General features: G+C 43.1%; 1 protein-coding gene across 1 annotated transcript in view; it reads left to right on the top strand.

Moving 5' to 3' along the window:
• Cfdp1 (craniofacial development protein 1) overlaps positions 1-19,266 on the top strand; it is an 88,426-nt gene that overhangs the window by 46,082 nt on the left and 23,078 nt on the right. The window lies entirely within an intron of this gene.

Here is a 19,266-nt window from a genome sequence, read left to right on the forward strand (position 1 = left end):
GAGGAGCTTCTCACCAGCATGGCCTGTGCAGCTCTTCTAATGTTGGCTGACGTCACTGGATAGCTTCAATAAGTAGCACTGATTATTATACTGCTAATTTCCTCAGAAAACTAATGTACTGGGAGACTGTCCATCGCATGGTTATATGTACAAATTTTTCAAAATGCTAAAGCTCACAATTTGTCATTGGCAACCAGTGTTGTCAGTCATTCTTGAAGTGACAGACTTTGTTCATTTTTGACAAATGAAACTATGTCTGTCAAATCTCCCAACTGTGAATGAGTATAGATAGATCATCTGCCAGTCGCTCTATAAAATGAAATGGTGCTCCATTGCCTAAGCAGGTAATTCAACTCACAGCCTAGTTGTATAAATGCTGTCTTTGGAGACCTCTGTTAGCAGCAGAAGTGCTTTTTGGTTACTTTCCATTGCCAAATAGTAAAAGAAAAAAAAAGATACCTACTTAGGAATCACGGACCAGGGCCTGGAGAGATGGCTCGGTGTGTGAGAGCCATTGATGTTCACAGAGGACACAAGCTTGGCTCCCAGCACCCATGTCAGGCTGCCCAAAACCACGTGTAATCAGTCTGGTTCCGGAGGGCTTAGCCCCTTTGAGTTCCACAGCTACTCATTCACACATGTACATATACATATAACATAAACGAGAATCTCACCACACATGTACATATACATATAACATAATCGAGAATCTCACCTACACATGTACATATACATATAACATAAACGAGAATAAAGTAAATCTTTTCAAAAAAAGAACTGTCTCAAAAACAAAAATAAGTTGAAAAATAAGCAAGATTTGAAACAGGCATTGTGGCATAGGCCTTTTAATCCCAGCATTTGGGAGGTTGAGGTGGTGGATCTCTTGAGTTTGAGGCTAGCCTGATCTATACAGAGCAAGTTCCAGGCTAATCAAGACCTTGACTCAACTAAAAAGAACCAAGGTTTAACTAATTGCTTTTTTAAATTTAGATTTATTTTCTTTCAGAAAAAATGTGGTGGATAAGTAAGTATCCTGGTATCCTATGCAGCTGTCACGTTGGAAGGGGAAGAACCCTCACCATGGGAGATGGTGGGCATTCCTGGCGGGAGGATGCTTTTGTTCATTTTCTAAATGAAGGGCTTGTGCCCTGTGTGGATGTCAGTCATGTTGAGAACTAGATAACACAGGAAGGTTGTGTCCTAAAATACTCCTCAGTGGAAAGTACTGGGTGCATCCCAGTGCTCCAGCATATTTTCCTGTTGTAATGTTGATATGAGAGCACTGCACCTGTTTCTGTGGAGACATGGGTGGTATCATTAAGATTCCTTAGGATAATTTCTATGGAAATTCTCGTAAACATAAAAATAATGGCAGCAGAGTGTATAAACGTTCTATTTCAGTTACAGATAGTCTTTTCTGCTCTCTGAAAGAGGCACAGTGCAGAGATTTCAGTAAAATGATACAAAGCTTTGGGGGAAAAAAACCAAAAGCCTTCCTGACGATTTTAAAGTCATTATTCCATGGCCCCTCTTATTCAGAATGTATTTCTATTCAGCTTCAGTACATAAAAATTAAGTTGGTTCTGAGCCACACTCCTATAATTTTAGCACTTGGCAAGTAGGGTCAGGGGTCAGGAGGTCATTGCGGTCTTTCCCAGCTAGAAAGCAGGTATGAGCCAGCCTCGGCCAGGGGACTTTCTTTGTACTGCTGCAGGCATCCCATCATGGTCAGAGAACCCGTGTTGTCAGGTGTTCACTGGCTCTGTAGTTATGTGGATCCAATTCTGTCCATTAAAGATAGTCGCTGATAGTTACTGTGCCTTTGAGCCTTAGTATATATTTATCTATTTACACATGGACTGTATATGTTATAGAAACTAGGTTGTGCTTATCGCATGGGATCACCACATCCTGGATTTTACTGGATACATTCTCAGAGAAAGGATTTTTTTCTGTTTGTGTTTTTGACAGGATCTTAGGTAGCCTTTTTTTTTTTTTTGGTAACATTTTTAAAATTTATTTATTGTTATATCTAAGTAGACTGCAGCTGTCTTCAGACACACCAGAAGAAGGTGTCAGATTTCATTATGGATGGTTGTGAGCCACCATGTGGTTGCTGAGACTTGAACTCAGGACCTTGGAAAGAGCAGTCAGTGCTCTTAACCGCTGAGCCATCTCTCTAGCCCCCCTGTCTTCAACTTCTAAGTGCTAGTATTACAGGCATGTGCACCCACCTGACCTCATGGTGACATTTAATATGTTTCTCTGGCCTTTACATTTTTTATAAATTGGTACTTGAATCTAGAGATTTGATTAGATCTCATATATATCTGAACATATATAAATTTCTTTTATTTGTTTGTTTTGTGGACCACATTTCACTGTGCAGCCCTGGCTAGCCTAGAACTAACTCACTGTGTAGACCAGCTCACACAACTCTGACTACCTCTGCTCCCCAAGAGCTGGGAACAAAGGTCTGTGCCGCCACCCCTCGCTGCCTTACTTTTTTATTACCAAGATTGTATCATGCTTGCTATTAAAAATGTTGAATAACATTTTGCTATTAGGAAACCCACAATGCTTAAATTTTTGTTTCAATTTTAAAAGTCTTTTGTGATATTAGTAGCTGTTGATGGTTCCAAATCTGGTCATTGTTGGAAAATGGCGAGAGAGGAAGAGAAATTGATGTCTTTATAAGTATTGTGAGTAATAATCAAAGACTAACAAAATCTCTCTTCTTTTCTTTAGTTCTTAGTTCATATAGGAGAAATAAATATTTTCATTTGTCTGTGAACTGACTCAGTCATTAACATCTAATAGTGACCAGTTAGTATCTGTATAATGAAGCCAGTAAATTATTTTTCGGTTTTTCTTTTTGAAATCGGCCTGCCTCTGCCTCCCAGAGTGCTGGGATTACAGGTGTGTACCATCACCGCCTGACTTATTTTTCGGTTTTTGATTGTCATTTTTTGAATGTAAATAACTTGGTGTTATTTCAGTTTATTGTAGTTCCTATCTTTACTGATTCTCACATTATTTCATCTTTGTCTGTTACTACTTCATGTAAGTTCACATACTGCCCTTTTGACACTTAGCCCTGTTGTCTTTGATAGTTGCCATCTTATCTGGTGTGGCAAGTAAACCAGACTCATTTTGTGCATTTTCTGCCTGTTGTCAGCTTGGCTTTATCTCAAGTTAACTGAGCTGAGTGCACCTGTCAGGGACTTTGTTTTCCTCTTCTCAATTAAATCATTTGAGGGGGAAGATCCACTTTTAATCTAGATCTTTTGATGTGGAAAGATCCACCTTTAATCTGGGCCACACCCTCTGCTGGCAGCCTGTATGAAGGCCTTGGAAGGAGGACACTTGCTTTCTCTGCCTGCTTGCGCTCACTGGCAAGTCTGTTCCTTTCCTGACATGAGAGCCTGCTTTGGGATTCTGTCATATACTGAAGACTAGCAGAGACATCCAGCTTTGTGGACCAAACAGCTACTGTGTTCATTGACTTTATAGGCAGCCATTGTTGAGCTAGGTACACCACTGCCTGTAAGCCATTCTAATAAATCCTGTTTCTCCCTCTCCCTCTCTCCTCTTCCCCTCCTCCCTTCCCCCTCTCTCTCTTTTGATTTACCAAGACAGGGTTTCTCTGTGTAACCCTTACTGTCCTGGCACTCACTCCGTAGACCAGACTGGCCTTGAACTCAGAAATCCGTCTACCTCTGCCTCCCAAATGCTGGCATTAAAGGCATTTGCCTGGCCTGTTTCTCTATATATGAATTTTGTTCCTCTAGTCACTTAACAGCCTGCTTCCTTTTAGTAGGAAAATTTCGAGACAGTAGGGATAAGAAGCTGCTTCCTAGTTGGTATTACTTCTAAGGCTTTTCAGTTAACTGAAAAAATACCACCCCAGCGTTATTTTCATTTTCTGACTCTGAAAGCAGTCTGGCGCTTCTAAACCAGGTTTGGACACATAAATGAGTCTTTTTCCTTCTTTTTGGTTTTTCGAGACAGTGTTTCTCTGTGTAGCCCTGGCTGTCCTGGAACTTACTCTGTAGACCAGGCTGGCCTCAAACTCAGAAATCTGCCTGCCTCAGCCTCCCAAGTGCTGGGATTACAGGCAGGAGCCACCACGCCTGGCTAAAAAAAATATTTATTATGTATAGGGTTTTGCCTACACATGCAGGCCGGAAGAGGGCGCCAGATCTCATTATAGACTGTTGGAGCCACCACGTGGTTGCTGGGAACTGAACTCAGGACCTCTGGAAGAGCAGCCAGTGCTCTTAACCTCTGAGCCATCTCTCCAGCCTGTCTTTTTCCTTCTTAACTCAGGAAGAGCAGCAGAAAGGATGCAGATCTAGATACACATTTACTTTATCTTAGGATACTCAACTCAAGAGTGTCAGCGTCAGCATCATTCATTGCCTGTGTGGCCAGTCTGTGTTGGCTATGTATTATTTTTGCAATTCTGTTTGCCCTTGAAGTATATTTCACTAGAGATGTGCCAGTGACTATCAAAGAGCTTTCCCGTTTTTATCTTTGTAATACACGAGTGGATACAAATTAGACTCCCTGGCTGTAGTTTTCCTTGTAGTGAGAGAGATGGCTGTTTCCATATAGGCGTGGCTGTATTTGCCTCCACCGATGAACCCCCTTGTGTCATAGAGCTCCCCCACTTTGTTTTCATTCATGTGTCACGTGATCGTCCACTCACAAGTTTTCTTACCCCTTGTTTTGCAACCAAGGTGGCTGTGGTATTTGGGTAATTTTCTTTGTTAAACTTAGGTCCATTTCTCATCTCTTTATGACAAAGTAAAGTCCTGCAGGGAACAGACTTCTACTGTGTGTTCTTGTGGTTTCTGGCAAGGATTTTAGTGTGATTCAAGGTTATCTGGTACTTAAAATATGGCCAGTTAAGATAATAATACTTACTTAAAGAGCTTGCTGTATATAGTTAGAGAGATGCAGATCAAATCACAATGACATTCCACACCACTCCCACCAGAATGGCTGATATAATAATTGGGGACTTACAGGTTAAAAGCACTGGCTGCTCTTCCAGAGGACCTGGGTTAGATTCCCAGCACCGACATAGCAACTCACAATATCTGTACCTTTTTCTGGCCCCATTGGGCACGAGGTACTATGTGGTGCATAGATGTGCATTCTGGCAAAATACCCATGTAAAATAAAATAAAATATAAATAGTTTTTTTTTTTAATTTGTTTTTTTCAAGACAGGGTTTCTCTGCATAGCCCAGGCTGTCCGGGAACTCACTCTGTAGACCAGGCTGGCCTCGAACTCAGAAATTTGCCTGCCTTTGCCTCCCAGAGTGCTGGGATTACAGGCGTATGCCACCGCCACCACCCGGCAAAAAAATTTTTTTAAAAGATGAGCTAGGAGTGGTGGTTCAACATGTGTAATCCCAGTGTTCCATAGACTGAGGCAGGAGGATTGTGTTTCAGGCCAGTTTACACTACAAAGAAAGGCTGTTGAGAGAGAGAGAGAGAGAGAGAGAGAGAGAGAGAGAGAGAGAGAGAGAGAGAGAATAGTAGAGTTAGCTGTAGAGTGGAGATACTGAGATTCTTATTATAATATATATATGTATTTTACAGCCTTTTAGGAAAGAAGTTGGCAGTTCTTCAAAAACAAAAATAAACAATTACTGTCCTAGTTAGGGTCACTGTGCTGTGATGAAACACCATGACCAAAGTAACTTGGAGAGGAAAGGGTTTATTTCAGCTTATGATTCCAGCTAACTTTCCATCACTGAAGGAAGTCAGGACAGGGACTCAAGCTGGGTTTGAACTCGAAATTGAATCTTGGTCCTCATGGCTTGCTCAGCCTGCTTTCTTTTAGAGCCAAGAACCACCTGCCCAGAAGTGGCACCACACACAATGGGCCAGGTCCTCCTCTAACCATCACTACGTAAGAAAACCCTCTACAGGCCCGCCTGTAGCCCAGTCTGTGGAGGCCTTTTCTTATCTGGGGTTCCCTCCTCTCAGATGACTCTAGCCTGGGTCAAATTAACATAAAACTAGCCAGCACAGCTAGTTCCATGCACTGTCCCTGTGAGAAATTACAACAGCCACACAGAGACTTGGTGCACATATGTGCTGAAAGGTAGTTTGTAATTATTATCATTACTGATCATTATCAACCGATAAACAGATAAACAAAACGTATGTTCACGAATGGAATGATATTCAACCATAAGAAGGATGAAGTGACTTTCAACAGTCTAGGGACAGAATAGAATTTCTTCAGAATCCTATTACCAGCGTGCGGACTGAGAAACCTGGTACCTTCCAGAGAGATGAGAATACGACAGGATGTAGACTCCTGCCACTCCTCGCCTACTTCATTCTAAAGCTGTCCAGTGTTGTAGGATCCACATGAATTCTATCTTGTAGTAAGTTGCCAGATCTGGGTCTTCACCAATTTGTGACAATGTCTTTGTTCACTAGCTTCTTTTTTTATTCAGTTTTCTATTTGTAATAAGATATATCACCTTGTGTGGTGGTGCATATCTGTAATCATAGCATTTGGGAAGCTGAGGCAGGGAATTTCTGCAAGATTGAAGCCAGCCTGGGCTATATAGTGAGAGCCTATCCTCAAAGTAAGTATTTAGTTTTGTCAACATGCTTGAGCTCTCAGACTTCACTGTGGCTCGACCGCTTGCTGTCAGGCAAAAGGAGAGATGAGGCCATATGCACTTTCCCAAGACAAGCTAAGTTATCTTTCAGGGTAGGAAGTCGTGTTGACTGACAGGAAGACTTCCAGCTCCTTTGTAAGCAGTGGGTCAGAGAGGTCAGAGTGGAAGAGGTCTATTTCTAGTGCAGGAGGGATGGCATAGACTCTCGCAGGAGTGTTGACTCTGGTGGAAGCCTTTAGAACTACTTTGGAAAAATCACAGTATGACTGCTGTTGCTTCCTGCACCCTGTCTTTTTGTCTGGTATGGCGTGCAGTGGAGGGTTCCCTTGGAGAGCTTTGGCAAATTGACTGATCCTGAGGCTAATCAGTTTGCATTGTGTCTATAGTCACCTGCTTCTTTCCTGTCAAGATACAGGACATAGCTCGTTAGGAGCTGGGTTTTGGATCCCTCTGTCCATCCCTCAGTCTCTTACTCTGGAGAGAAACACCTGGTTTTCTTTTGACAGCATGGTAATTGTGCAATCTTGAATGGTTTTCTCAGGTTAGATGCTGAAATCCAACATTATAAAACAAAGCATTTCTGAACAATATGGTAAAACCAGTTGGGTTTCCTTAATAGCCTTGACAAACAGAAGAGTACCTGACTCTAGGCTGCACAGGTGAATAGGAGGTAATCACTACAACACTCCCTAATTATAGCTATCAGCATGTACACAAAATTCATTAAAAACTGGTGAAGTAAACATAGCGTAGTCAGAACATAATTAACTGGAAAGGGGAGCCTTAGAAAGTACCTGGGGTAGATGCCCATGCTTGCCCATGATGTCTTATGGCCAAATGTAACGCCGGCCTAAGAAAAGAATGGTCATCATGAAAGTATTGTCCTTCCTTCCCAGTCAGGAAGCAGACTCACAATGGAGACCAGGGCTCTGCTGTGCAGTTCTGAGATGTACAGGAAACAGCTAGCCATTACCAGCCGAGCTTTTCCTGCTGATGAATGAACTCTGAGGCCACCACAACCTGTCTTGTTAATGAGCTCTGGGCCTTGCACTGACCCTGTCTTTAAAAGCTTTCTGTAAAGCTGAAACAACATTCCTTTAATTTACGAGTTAACTCTTACTGAGCAAATGAGAGCCAGAAACAGAAAGGATCCACGTGGCAGAGAAGCGACGTCTCCCGAGCAGCCTCTATGTCTTGGAATTTTTATTTGAATTTTGACTCCATTTGCAGGGAAATTTTTCATTCCATTTTTTTCTTTTCTGCAGGTCCATAATAAAACTGACTCGTTCTTTTTACTGTGCAGTGTGTGTGGTGGTCAGACTTAAATGTTTGAGAATGCTGAGGCTAGCACCTACCACTGAGCCTTTGCCCCAGTCCAAACTGCCTTCTATTTTATATGGTGCTTTTATCCCATGGCAGTGATTTTTTTTTTAAAAATTATTCTTTAAGAGTGTCTTACAGTGTATTTTTATTATATTTACCCCTGTCCCAACTCTTCCCAAACCTTCCCCTCCTTACAGACCCATCCAACTTCCCACTTCAAAAAAACGAAAAAGGAAAAAACCAACTAGCATCAGGACCAATTTGTACTGCTCAAATTCTCTTGGATGTGTGGACATCCATTGGAGAAAATTCCTTCTCACCCTGTGGCTAACACATGCCAACATAGCTAAGGGTGGGATTCTGTGCCAGCTCTCCATGCTGGTATTTGGTCTGGTTTGAGCTTGCACGGGGCTATTGCATGCTGTCACAACTACTGTGAGCGCATGTGTGCAGCCGCCCGCTGTATGGCAGAGGCCTGCTCCTGACAGGCATCCACTGCCTCTAGCTCTGGGACTCTTTCTTCCCCTCCCCCCCTTCCTTGATGGTCACGGAGCCTTTGGGGAGGGGAGTGGGGTACATATTCCACTGAGGGACAAACATTATTCAGCCTCCTGTTCTCTGCCTTTGGCCAGTCACCACCCCTGCGGATAGAAGGTTCTCAGATGAGGAGTAGGAGGTGCACTGGTCTGTGAGTACTGATGTTTTGTTAAAGGATTTCTCTCTCACATCATTCAGACAAAAAATTTTCCAGTAGAGCAATATTATAAGTGGTTTGCATTTTGTATAACTATTTCAGTGTGGTAGAGGAGGGAAAGAAAACATTATTTATATATATTAGGCATATTATTAAAGGAAGCAGATCCCATCCTTAGTCCGCTGTACCATAACAGACTCCTTTAAATCAGGTTATTTTTGAGGAACCAGAAATTATTTCTTCCCCCAAATCATTTTTTTTCTCATTGTGACTGATTGTTGGTGGTGTTTTATGATTTAAAAGAGACCATGGGGACTGTCAGCACTGTCTCTCCTCTAGGGTCATTTTCTAGTCCTGCAAATGTAGAAAAACAACAGCAAAATCATTTAGATTCTAATAAACCGATTGTAATACTTGTAAGGCTGGTGTTAACATTTCTTTAGAAACCCAAATAAAGTTGGAGACGACTCCAAGTAATGTACTTGCCTCCAAGTCTGACAACCTGAGTTCAGGTCCCACAACCCACATGGTCGAGAGAGAAGCCAGCTCCCATAGGTTGTTCTCTGATCACACATGTGCATGCACAAATAAAATCAACACAAAAAGAGAAACGCAGATGTTTGGGGCTGTGGATTTGCTTCACATTCTAGAATATTTGCCTAGTGTATACACAGTCCCGGCTTCCATCACTAGCACTAAATAAGCCAGCTGGATGTCGCATGCTTGTAATCTCAGCACTGGGATGTAGAAGTAAAAGGATCAGGTTCTAGGTCTTTCTGGGCTATCTAGCAAGTCTGAAGCCAATGTGGAATTAACTCATGGGACCTTGTATAAAAAATAATGGTACATAAAGAGATGGTAAGAATGACTAAAAAGAAAGAGTAAGGACTACGATTTCAGAAGTCCCAATATCCAAGCAGTGTGAGCTGTGGGAGAGTAGGAAGTGGGCAGGAGCAAGAACTCCACAAGAAGAAAAGTTCCCAGCAGAGGACGAGCCGGGCATGGTGGTGGTCACTTGCCATCCTAGCACTTGAAAGGGCGGGGTCGGTACAGGACTATCCTTGGCTTAGTATGCGCTTGCTGGTTTCATGGTTTTGCTGCTTACATATCATCTTCTGAGAACTGTTCATTCCATTATCTTGTTTAATTGATTGAATCTTTTGATTCCTTGCTGTTTAGTTTTTTGAATTGTGATTTTTATGTATTAATCCTCTGTCTGGTGTATAGCTATATGTATAGATTTTGTCCCATTCCGTAGGCTATCTCTTCCCTTGATTGTACCCTTTGCAGTGGAGAAGTGTTTAAATTTCATGGGTCTTGTCAGTTATTGGCATTATTTCCTGAGTGGCTGAAATCCTATTCAGAAAATCCTTTTTCTGATTTTCCTTTTAACAGTTTGAGAGTTTCAGATCCTGCATGAAGGTCTTTGGTTTCTGTGGAATTGTTTTTTTGTAGAGAGTGGTAGATAAGAACTGAGTTCTACGATGTGTAGATGCCCAGGCTCCCCTCATCATTTGTTGAAGACTGCCTTTTTCTCTAACATAATTTTGATATCTTTGCAAAACAAAATAAAATAAAAAGTGAAGCCAGGTGTGGTGGTGCATGTCTTTAATCCCAGCACTTGGGAGGCAGAAGCAAGTGAATTCCAAGACAGCCAGAGCTATACAGAGAAACTCTGTCTCAAGCTCCCCACCCCCACCCCCCACCCCCAAAAATTAACCTTTAAAGAAATGAGGAAATTTGGGTGAAAGGGGTCTGTAGGCAACAGGTAGGTAATGTTTTACTGTGTTATCTTTTTGCTCATTTTAAAATTATGTCTCCAGATTTCATTTTGTTGAATAGAGATTGTGTTTCTCTCTCTCTCTCTCACTCAAGATTTATTTTATGTCATTTGTGTGTGTGTATTGTGTGTAGACATGTGTGTAGGTGCTTGCCAAGGCCAGAAGGGGTCATTAAATCCTCTGGAACTGGAGTTACAGATGTTTGCTGGGATCTGAACTCCGCAAGCACTCAACGTCTGAGCTGTCTTTCTAGCCCATGGTGAACATAAGTAGTAGAAAAATGCAAGAGATTTATTGTGCCTTTGCTTTGGCTTCTGGTTGCCCTAGTCACCTTGTAGATTGTCTCTTGGGCTCATTCATGCCTTAGAGTGTTAGAAAAGCCAGTGGAACTGCAAGATTCTCTGTACAGATAAGGTTACGGTGACAGTTCTGTCCTCAGCATCATCCTCTTCTGGTCCTGGTACTCATCTTGTTTTATTGGATTTTCTGGGATTTCCTTGGGAAGAGGAGCTTTTAAGTTCTGAGTGGATACAGTGCTATAAAGAGGTGATGGGTGCTACCCACATATGGGTGGAGCCTGCAGTTCTGGCTCTTCCAGAGGACCATGAGGTAACTGATAACCCAGTACTTCTGTTCCACACAGGTTCTTGTAAGGACTTAATAATTAATAAAGCTCTCAGTGTCTCCTGAGATAAATTGGTACCTCAGCCACTGAAGGAGAACATGTACACGAGAGCTTTCTCTAGGGTGGGGGCAATCCATGCAGTAGATGAATTAGGAGCACACCCCAGAAGCCTTCTCATGGTCATGCCTTTCTCTAACCACCATAACTTCCTTCCTTATGCATATCAGCATGTGTGGGAGAAGAGCAGTGTTCGAGGTTATAATCACTGTAGTGAGAAGGCTTTTAAGGGCTTCCATACTTGTCTTTTTTTGGTTTTAAAGCCCTACCACTGTGGTTTGGTGGCCATCTCAATAGCATTTCAGGGCTTCCCCTCTTGACTCGTATCCGACAGAGGCACATCCCCATGTAGCTGTCGCCTGTGGTTTTCTTTATTCCTGAAGCAACACAGCCTGTTATCTGAAAGAGGCAACCATCAAAGATTTAACTTTTTACAATTAGCTTGTGCTTAGGTAGTGGGATGAGTATAATGTTCTGACTTTCCTTAGGAACAATTTTCCTTTTGTGAGGTGGGTCATTGAGACTGTCTTTACTACATGGTGCAGGCTAACCTGGATCTATTGATCTCTCCTGAGCATTGAGTATATACATACAGATATACATCATCTGTAATTTAGAATTTACTTCTAAATATAAACACTGAAAAATATTATTTTTCTTTTTTTAAGTTGTATTTTTGGTGTGTGCATACACGTGTGGGCATACATGCCACAGTGTGTATAGGAGTCAGGGCACAATGTAGTAGAACCAGTTCTCTCCATGCAGCTTTATGTTGGCTCTTGGGATCAAATTCAGGGTGCCACTTTGCACAGCAAGTGAGCCATCTCACAGACCCCAGTTGCTCTTTAAATCTGTGACATTGTTACTGATTCTCTCTTATGTTGATCCAGTAGCCATGTAGGTACCTCTCCTGCTAATCAAGAAGTATTATTAAGAACATAAGTAGGTACTGAGAGACAGGGAATGTTTGTTTACTGGAGATATCTTGACATATGGATACATATCTATGTATATATATTTTGACTGCATAAAACTACCTAATGTTTTAAATAAAAATTGATAGACTTCATAAAAGAAGATAGATAAATAAGTACACAAAAATATGTGCATCACTGAGATTTCAAGGAAGTGAAAGTGACATTCCATGTTGGTTGATGAGATGAGGAACACCGAGTGCTGGCGTGGGTGCAGAACAGCCAAGCGCGGACACTCTGGAGAGCTGTCGGGCATGCTGCTGTGAGGTTTAATGTGCACCTACCCTCACTAGCAGTTCTCCTGTTTCCATTCAAAAGAAATGAGAGGTCTGGAGAGATGGCTCAGTGATTAAGAGCACTGACTGCTCTTCCTGAGGTCCTAAGTTCAATTCCCAGCACACACGGTGGCTCACAACCATCTGTAATGGGGTTTGATGCCCTCTTCTGGTGTGTCTGAAGGCAGTATATGTACTCATCATACATATAAAATACAGAAATAAAATCTTTTAAAAAAAGAAAGAATGAGAATGTGTGGATTTTAAAGACTTCATGCAACCGTTTTATTAATTTACAGTATTTTACCCCTAATAGTATACAAGTGCAAACAGCCCAGATGTCCAGGGATGGGAGATTGGATCAGCACAGTGTGGCAATGATGAGGACTGTTCACTACTGCATGTCACACCCGGGCCTAAGGAGCATTGTGCTGCGTGAAAGACAGCAGTCACACAGGGTAGATCCGTATTGCTCTATCCCTGTATAGTTCAAATGGGGTGACACCTGGGAAGGGAGTCAAAGAGTGACTGCAGGGGACAGGGAAGTGTCAGAGAGTTTCCAGAATGGAAGTGTTCCCTGGGAGACTGAATGCCATAGAAGGATATATTTGCTCAGACTCAAATGATACCTCAGTGTTTTTACTGTGTATAAGTCTCAGTAAGGCCGGGCAGTGGTGGCGCACGCCTTTAATCCCAGCACTCTGGGAGGCAGAGGCAGGTGGATTTCTGAGTTCAGGGCCAGTCTGGTCTACAGAGTGAGTTCCAGGACAGCCAGGGCTACATAGAGAAACCCTGTCTTGAAACACCAAAATAATAATAATAATAATAATAATAATAATAATAATAATAATAATGTCTCAGTACGGGGGTGAGGAGTGTAGAGTGTGGGAAAAGACTCAAGATCCATCCCCCTTCTGCCCTGCCATCAGTGCCTGACTCCTAGGGGGATAAACTATGTGGCCTTCATTGGAACAAGACAGGCACAAAGACACACAGTACAGCTCCTTTGACATTTCCTCCTTTTGTTTTGAGGTGGAGTTTCACTATGGAGCTAAGGCTGGCCTTGAGTTGATCATCCTGCCTCAGCCTCCTAAATGCTGGTAGCACAGGAGTGAACCATCACAGCAGTGGTGAGTGTAATTTTCAAGCTGTCTCCTGGAGCAGCCCTCAGAGCTGCAGAATGGCGCTCCACCATCGCCCACTGAAGTAGCCCTGCTCAACAAGACCAGCTTTGTGCTTTAAGAGCTGGAATTTGTTTCATTTTTCCTGGAGACTGGATGTCCTGCTTAAAGGGCAGCCTTCAAAATAAGAGCAAATGTGTGCTACTTGGATACAGTGTACTTGAAGTGGACCTGATTAGTTGTAGAGGGAGGGTCATTGTCACAGATAATTAACCCCTCATGCTCTGGTTATCAGTTATCTAGTATATAGTCATCTACTAAGAAGTGGGGTTCTACCTGCCCCTCCCGGAAGAGAGAAGCTAATTAACATTCCTCAGATGGGGGGGGGTCACATTCCGAAGGACTGACCATTGGCCACTTACCTCATTCCCTTGAGACCAATTAGTTTAAAAGTCACACCGTTCTGCCAATCATATTGTGCTTAATGTTGGCTGCCCTGAGGTCTGTATAAAGGCCCACTGCCCGGGGCTGTTCTCTCCCCGTGTGCAGGGCGACCCCAGCATGCTGAAGTAAATAAAATTCCTCTTGCTTTTTGGGGAAAAAAAAAAAGAAATGGGGTTCTGTAAAAACTTTTCTGTCAGGCATTGAAAGAATATTCAGCTTCTCACTGTTTTTCATTGCAACACTGTACTCAGTGAGAGTTTATTGAGTGAATTTTGCCTAAAAGCGGATTCAAATCCAGATATAGAAGATTAGCTATCCATCCTGGCCACTCCTGAATCTATACATTCATTGTTTTTTAAACCTGCCTCTTGCTGGCTTAATAACCACACCCAGTTATGTCCAGTTCAGCTTATGTCTAGACTTTGTATGGGTAACTACTTGTGCTTCAGCAAAGAAAGCAAGAGTGCTTAAATGCTGGACCTCACCCCTTAGTATATTCCTAGTGATGTGTAGATGCTGGTGCTTTCCTCCTAAAGGATGTTTTAGGGAAGAAGAAAGGGACTCTAGAGCATGCTTCTGCTTGTGTGCTCACATAGGAAGGTGAAAGGACAGCTTGTGGGGTCAGTTTTCTCCTACTATGTGACTTCTAGGAATGAAACACAGGTGGTCAGCCTTGGCAGCCTTCACCCACACAGCCAACTTTTGGGCCTCAAGTCTGTGTTCTCAGTAACTTCAGGGATTCCAGGGCTTCTAAGGAGCATTAAACAATGTTGCAGTGTTGGAGGGAGAATCGGGCAGTAGATGTTCTTGGTATTCTATTTATCATGCACTGCCAGGAGCCAAAGCTCCCAGGAACAGGAACCTAGGTACACTGTGTCCCTGGCCTCAAGCATGGCTGCTGGCACAGTAGGAAGGAATACAGGACATTGTGAATGAGAAAATGAACCAATTGAGAAGTGATATGCACAGATGCCGTGGAAACAGCTTCATTTGGGAGCTTTGATGCTGTGGAGAGAATTGCAGATCCCTGGTGTTTAGTGAGGTCGAGCAGGATGCTGAGTACTGCAGCAGGAGAGGAGGAAAGGGCAGCCTCGCGTTAGGAAGATGAAGAAGACACACGGGCAGCCTCCCTGATTGGCCTAAGTTTGTTTTAATATAGGTAGGGTCTTACTATGTAGTCCTGGCTAGCCTGGAACTCTATAAATAGACTAGGCTAACCTTATAGATAACTACCTGTCTCTGCATTTTGGGTACTAAAATTGAAAGTCTGTGCCACAAACTCTACATAAATCCCAGGATGTGTGGGTGTGTGTATCAGACATCTGACCAAAATCTGGTTTCTGCTTCCTAAGGGCAGCCACTGAATTAAAAGTTGTTATTTCCACTCTGTCTCTGTCTCTGTCTCTGTCTCTCTCTCTGTGTGTGTGTGTGTGTGTGTGTGTGTGTGTGTGTGTGTGTGTGGCGCTAGTTCAATTCCGACACAGGCTGGAGTTATCACAGAGAAAGGAGCTTCGGTTGGGGAAGTGCCTCCATGAGATCCAGCTGTGGGGCATTTTCTCAATTAGTGATCAAGTGGGGAGGGCCCCTTGTGGGTGGTTCCACCTTTGGGCTGGTGTTCTTGGGTTCTATAAGAGAGCAGGCTGAGCAAGCCAGGGGAAGCAAAGCCAGTAAGAAACATCCCTTCATGGCCTCTGCATCAGCTCCTGCTTCCTGACCTGCCTGAGTTCCGGTCCTGACTTCCTTTAGTGATGAACTGCAACACGGAAGTGTAAGCTCAATAAACCCATTCCTCCCCAACTTGCTTCTTGGTCACGTTTGTGCAGGAATAAAAACCCTGACTAAGACAGTGTGTGTGTGTGTGTGTGTGTGTGTGTGTGTGTGTGTGTGTGTGTGTGTGTGTGTTCCATATTTTAAAATAATGTTCTCCTGTAGTGCCGTTTCTTGTTTTAGAAGTTTTACACATTCTATGTTATTTTCCTCTAGTTTTTAAGAAGCTCCAACGTGGCTAGATGTAGCTCACTGGGTAGAGGCATCTCTAGCCTGCAGAGGCCCTGGCTTCCGTTGTCAAGGTAGATAAAGTTTGCTGCGCCTCCCTTTGAGACTGGGAGGTTAGGTGCTCTTGCACTAGCTTTCTCCCTCAGCACCTTTTTCATAATAGTCATTGTGCGAGCTCTGCTCAGTACCTAAAGGGTGTGTGTGGACTCTGTTTCTTTTCATAAATAATGTAAGTTTTATTATTTGATTGGTTTTCTGTGTTTCAGTTTTTCTTACTCCATCAAAGCTTTACTGCCTGGAGATAGGTTTCTACTAATTTCTACTTGCTATAGTCTTATATTCTCCTACATTGGATATTTTGGGTTTTTATGATGGAGTATCAAAGTCAGGTCCTCACAAATGCCAGGCAAGTATTCTGATGGAATACATAGCGCTAGCTCCTATGTTCTGTAATCTGTCCGTCTTTCTCCAGTCCTTCCTGGTTTCCCGAGTCTTTCCTCCTCAATTCTTTGGTCTTTGTTCTGTCAGCCTTCTTATGCAGTTTTGTCTAGGCCTGCCCTTTACCCCTCTGTGCTCCTTTCCTGTCCCTGCCTGTGACTTCCTCCCTTTAGGTTTGTTTTCCAGGTTGTCATAGACTTCATCTTCTGGTGCCTTCCTGAGGCCCAGGCTTGTGAGGTACAGTGTGCTGAATGACTGCTCCCTTCACAGCACTGCTGCAGCCCTGCAGGTGAGGAGCGCTTACTTCCTCCCTTCTTCCCTCCCTCCCTCCCTCCCTCTCTTCCTTTCCTTCCCTCCCTCACTCACTCCCTCCCTCCCTCCCTTCTTTCCCTCTCTCCCTCCCTTCTTTCCCTCCCTTCCTCCCTTCTTTCCCTCCCTTCCTCCCTCCCTTCCTTCCCTCCCTTCCTTCCCTTTAGAGTGGTGGGAGGACCACTCTGCTAGCCACTAGTCCTCCAGCTCCCAGGGCTGCCCTTGAGAGTGCAGAGCCGTTCAGAATCTGGGGTCTTTGTATATAACTTCACTTCACCCCTCCTCCTCTGAAACTTTCTTTTTGTCCTTTATTTTTGAGACAGAGTTTTGCTATGTAGCTTGCCTAGCCTCTAAGTAGTGATAATTCTCCATGTTCACTCTACCAAGGACTGGGATCTCACATCTTAGCCACCATGCCTGGATCTTAGGAAGTTTTTCAGTCTTCTTTTTATCCCCTAAGACCTGTAACGGGCACCAGGAACCTCACTCCAATGAGAAACACCAGCTTCTTTTTGCACCTTTTCCTAGCTAGGGTCATTGCCTTTCTTGTTCTGCTGTGCACACAGCTCAACTCCCCAAGGAATAGGAAGCTAGCCTCTGCGTGAGCATCACTTTAATGTGGCTGGGCATAGCTAGAGGGAATGTGTGCTTTTCTGCCTCTGTCTTGTAGCAAATCTATAAACTTGAGTGATACTTTCTGGCAGATTCTGACAAATATTATGCAATTGTCTAAGTATTGAGTTAGCTAATTGCTCCGATTATATCCATCAAGTTATATATAACTTTGAAAATAGCCCTGCTTCCCAAAGGCTGGAGGATACAGTGTTAGGGACAGAATGCTTATCAGTGTCCTATTTGTAGGACACTTGATAACACACACCTACATACAACACTCACCCCCCCAACACACATACAAGAAGCCCTAGTGCCCTTCCAAAAACGAGTAGCTCAGCTGTGTTGTCAAAGTAAAAAAACCTGCTACAATAAGGAAATCCTCAGTTGGTTTTATGATTGCTATTACAGAGTTACACTTCACATAAAATGAATCTACATTTCTTTCACTTTCTGTAAATTCTGTCCTAGAAGAAGAAGAAAAAAGATTCACCAGCTTTCCTTTCTCCTCTTTTTCTTTAGTTATTGTCACTTACAGGATTGTAACTAAGTATTTAGGATTAGAGTTTATGACGATAGAACATTCTGCAGATCTCAGGATGGTACAGACCAACTACAGTAAATTCCAAGCTGCTGACGACTATGCAAGAATGTCAGTCATATGTTAAAATAAACAAATGGTTTTCCTCCCCACATTCAAAGTTCACAGCTGCACTGGAAGTGGCTAAGGATTGACAGCCGTGAAGGCTCTAACCAATGCAGTTTTTCTTTTCTTTTTTTTTAAATTATTTTTTAAAGATTTATTTATTATATGTAAGTACACTGTAGCTGTCCTCAGACACACCAGAAGAGGGCATCAGATCTCATTACAGATGATTGTGAGCCACCATGTGATTACTGGGACTTGAACTCAGGACCTCTGGAAGAGCAGTCAGTGCTCTTAACTGCTGAGCCATCTCTCCAGCCCCCAGTTTTTCTTAAATGCATTTCACTTATGGGAGTTTATGCATGATGTACAAAACTGATAATGTCCCAAGATTTATACCTTCTTTTGTTTGTTTTTTGTTTTGTTTTGTTTTTGTTTTTGTTTTTTTTTTTCCAAGACAGGGTTTCTCTGTGTAGCCCTGGCTGTCCTGGAACTCACTCTGTAAACCAGGCTGGCCTCGAACTCAGAAATCCTCCTGCCTCTGCCTCCCAGAGTGCTGGGATTACAGGCATGCGCCACCACCGCCCTCATACCTTCTTTTAACAAATATGTATGGAGTGCGTACCGGGAAGTATGCCAAGTGTGTGGGTCACTTCTAACAAAACTCACTGGGACTCGCACTTCAGTGCACCGCTTATCTCTAGCGCCTAACTGTAGATTTGATCCTCAGCAGCAGCTTGGGCAAGAAGTTGGTTCAGCCCTTGTGGAATTTCCAATCCTAGAGGGAGATAGAAAGTGTGCAGTAAATACACACTGGATAAGTCAATACGTGCTGTGTAAACATGAGTAAGTGTGGGCTTCGCAGCAAAGTGCTCAGTGTGTGGAGAAAATAGGGATAAAGAGAAATGGCGGATCTGGAGCTTGAGAGTGAAAGCTAAGTATTAACCAGCATGGTCAGTGTTCTCTTCTTGAAATGATTTGAACAAAGACTTTAAGGGAGGTTAGAAAGCTAGCCAAAAGGATACCCAAGAGGACAGGAGCCTGGGGCGAAGGGGCAGCTTGAGACCTGGCTCATGTGGGCTGGTACCTGAAGTAGAAGTCGGGGAAACAAAAGATGTGGTAGGTTTCCAGTAGAACATGTCTTGGAGACTGCAGTGAGCAGTTGAGTGTGTGATACTAAGTTATGGAAAATAGTTCAAACTGAAGATAGAGAGAGCATTTGTGTGTCGTGAGAGCTTGCTAGTACTTATGCCTTGGAAATGACATCATCCACTGGAGTGAGTGTTAGGAAAAAATGTCCAAAAGTTGACTGTTAGAAGC

This window comes from Apodemus sylvaticus, chromosome 21 (assembly GCF_947179515.1).
Source record: "Apodemus sylvaticus chromosome 21, mApoSyl1.1, whole genome shotgun sequence".
NCBI classification, from domain to species: domain Eukaryota; kingdom Metazoa; phylum Chordata; class Mammalia; order Rodentia; family Muridae; genus Apodemus; species Apodemus sylvaticus.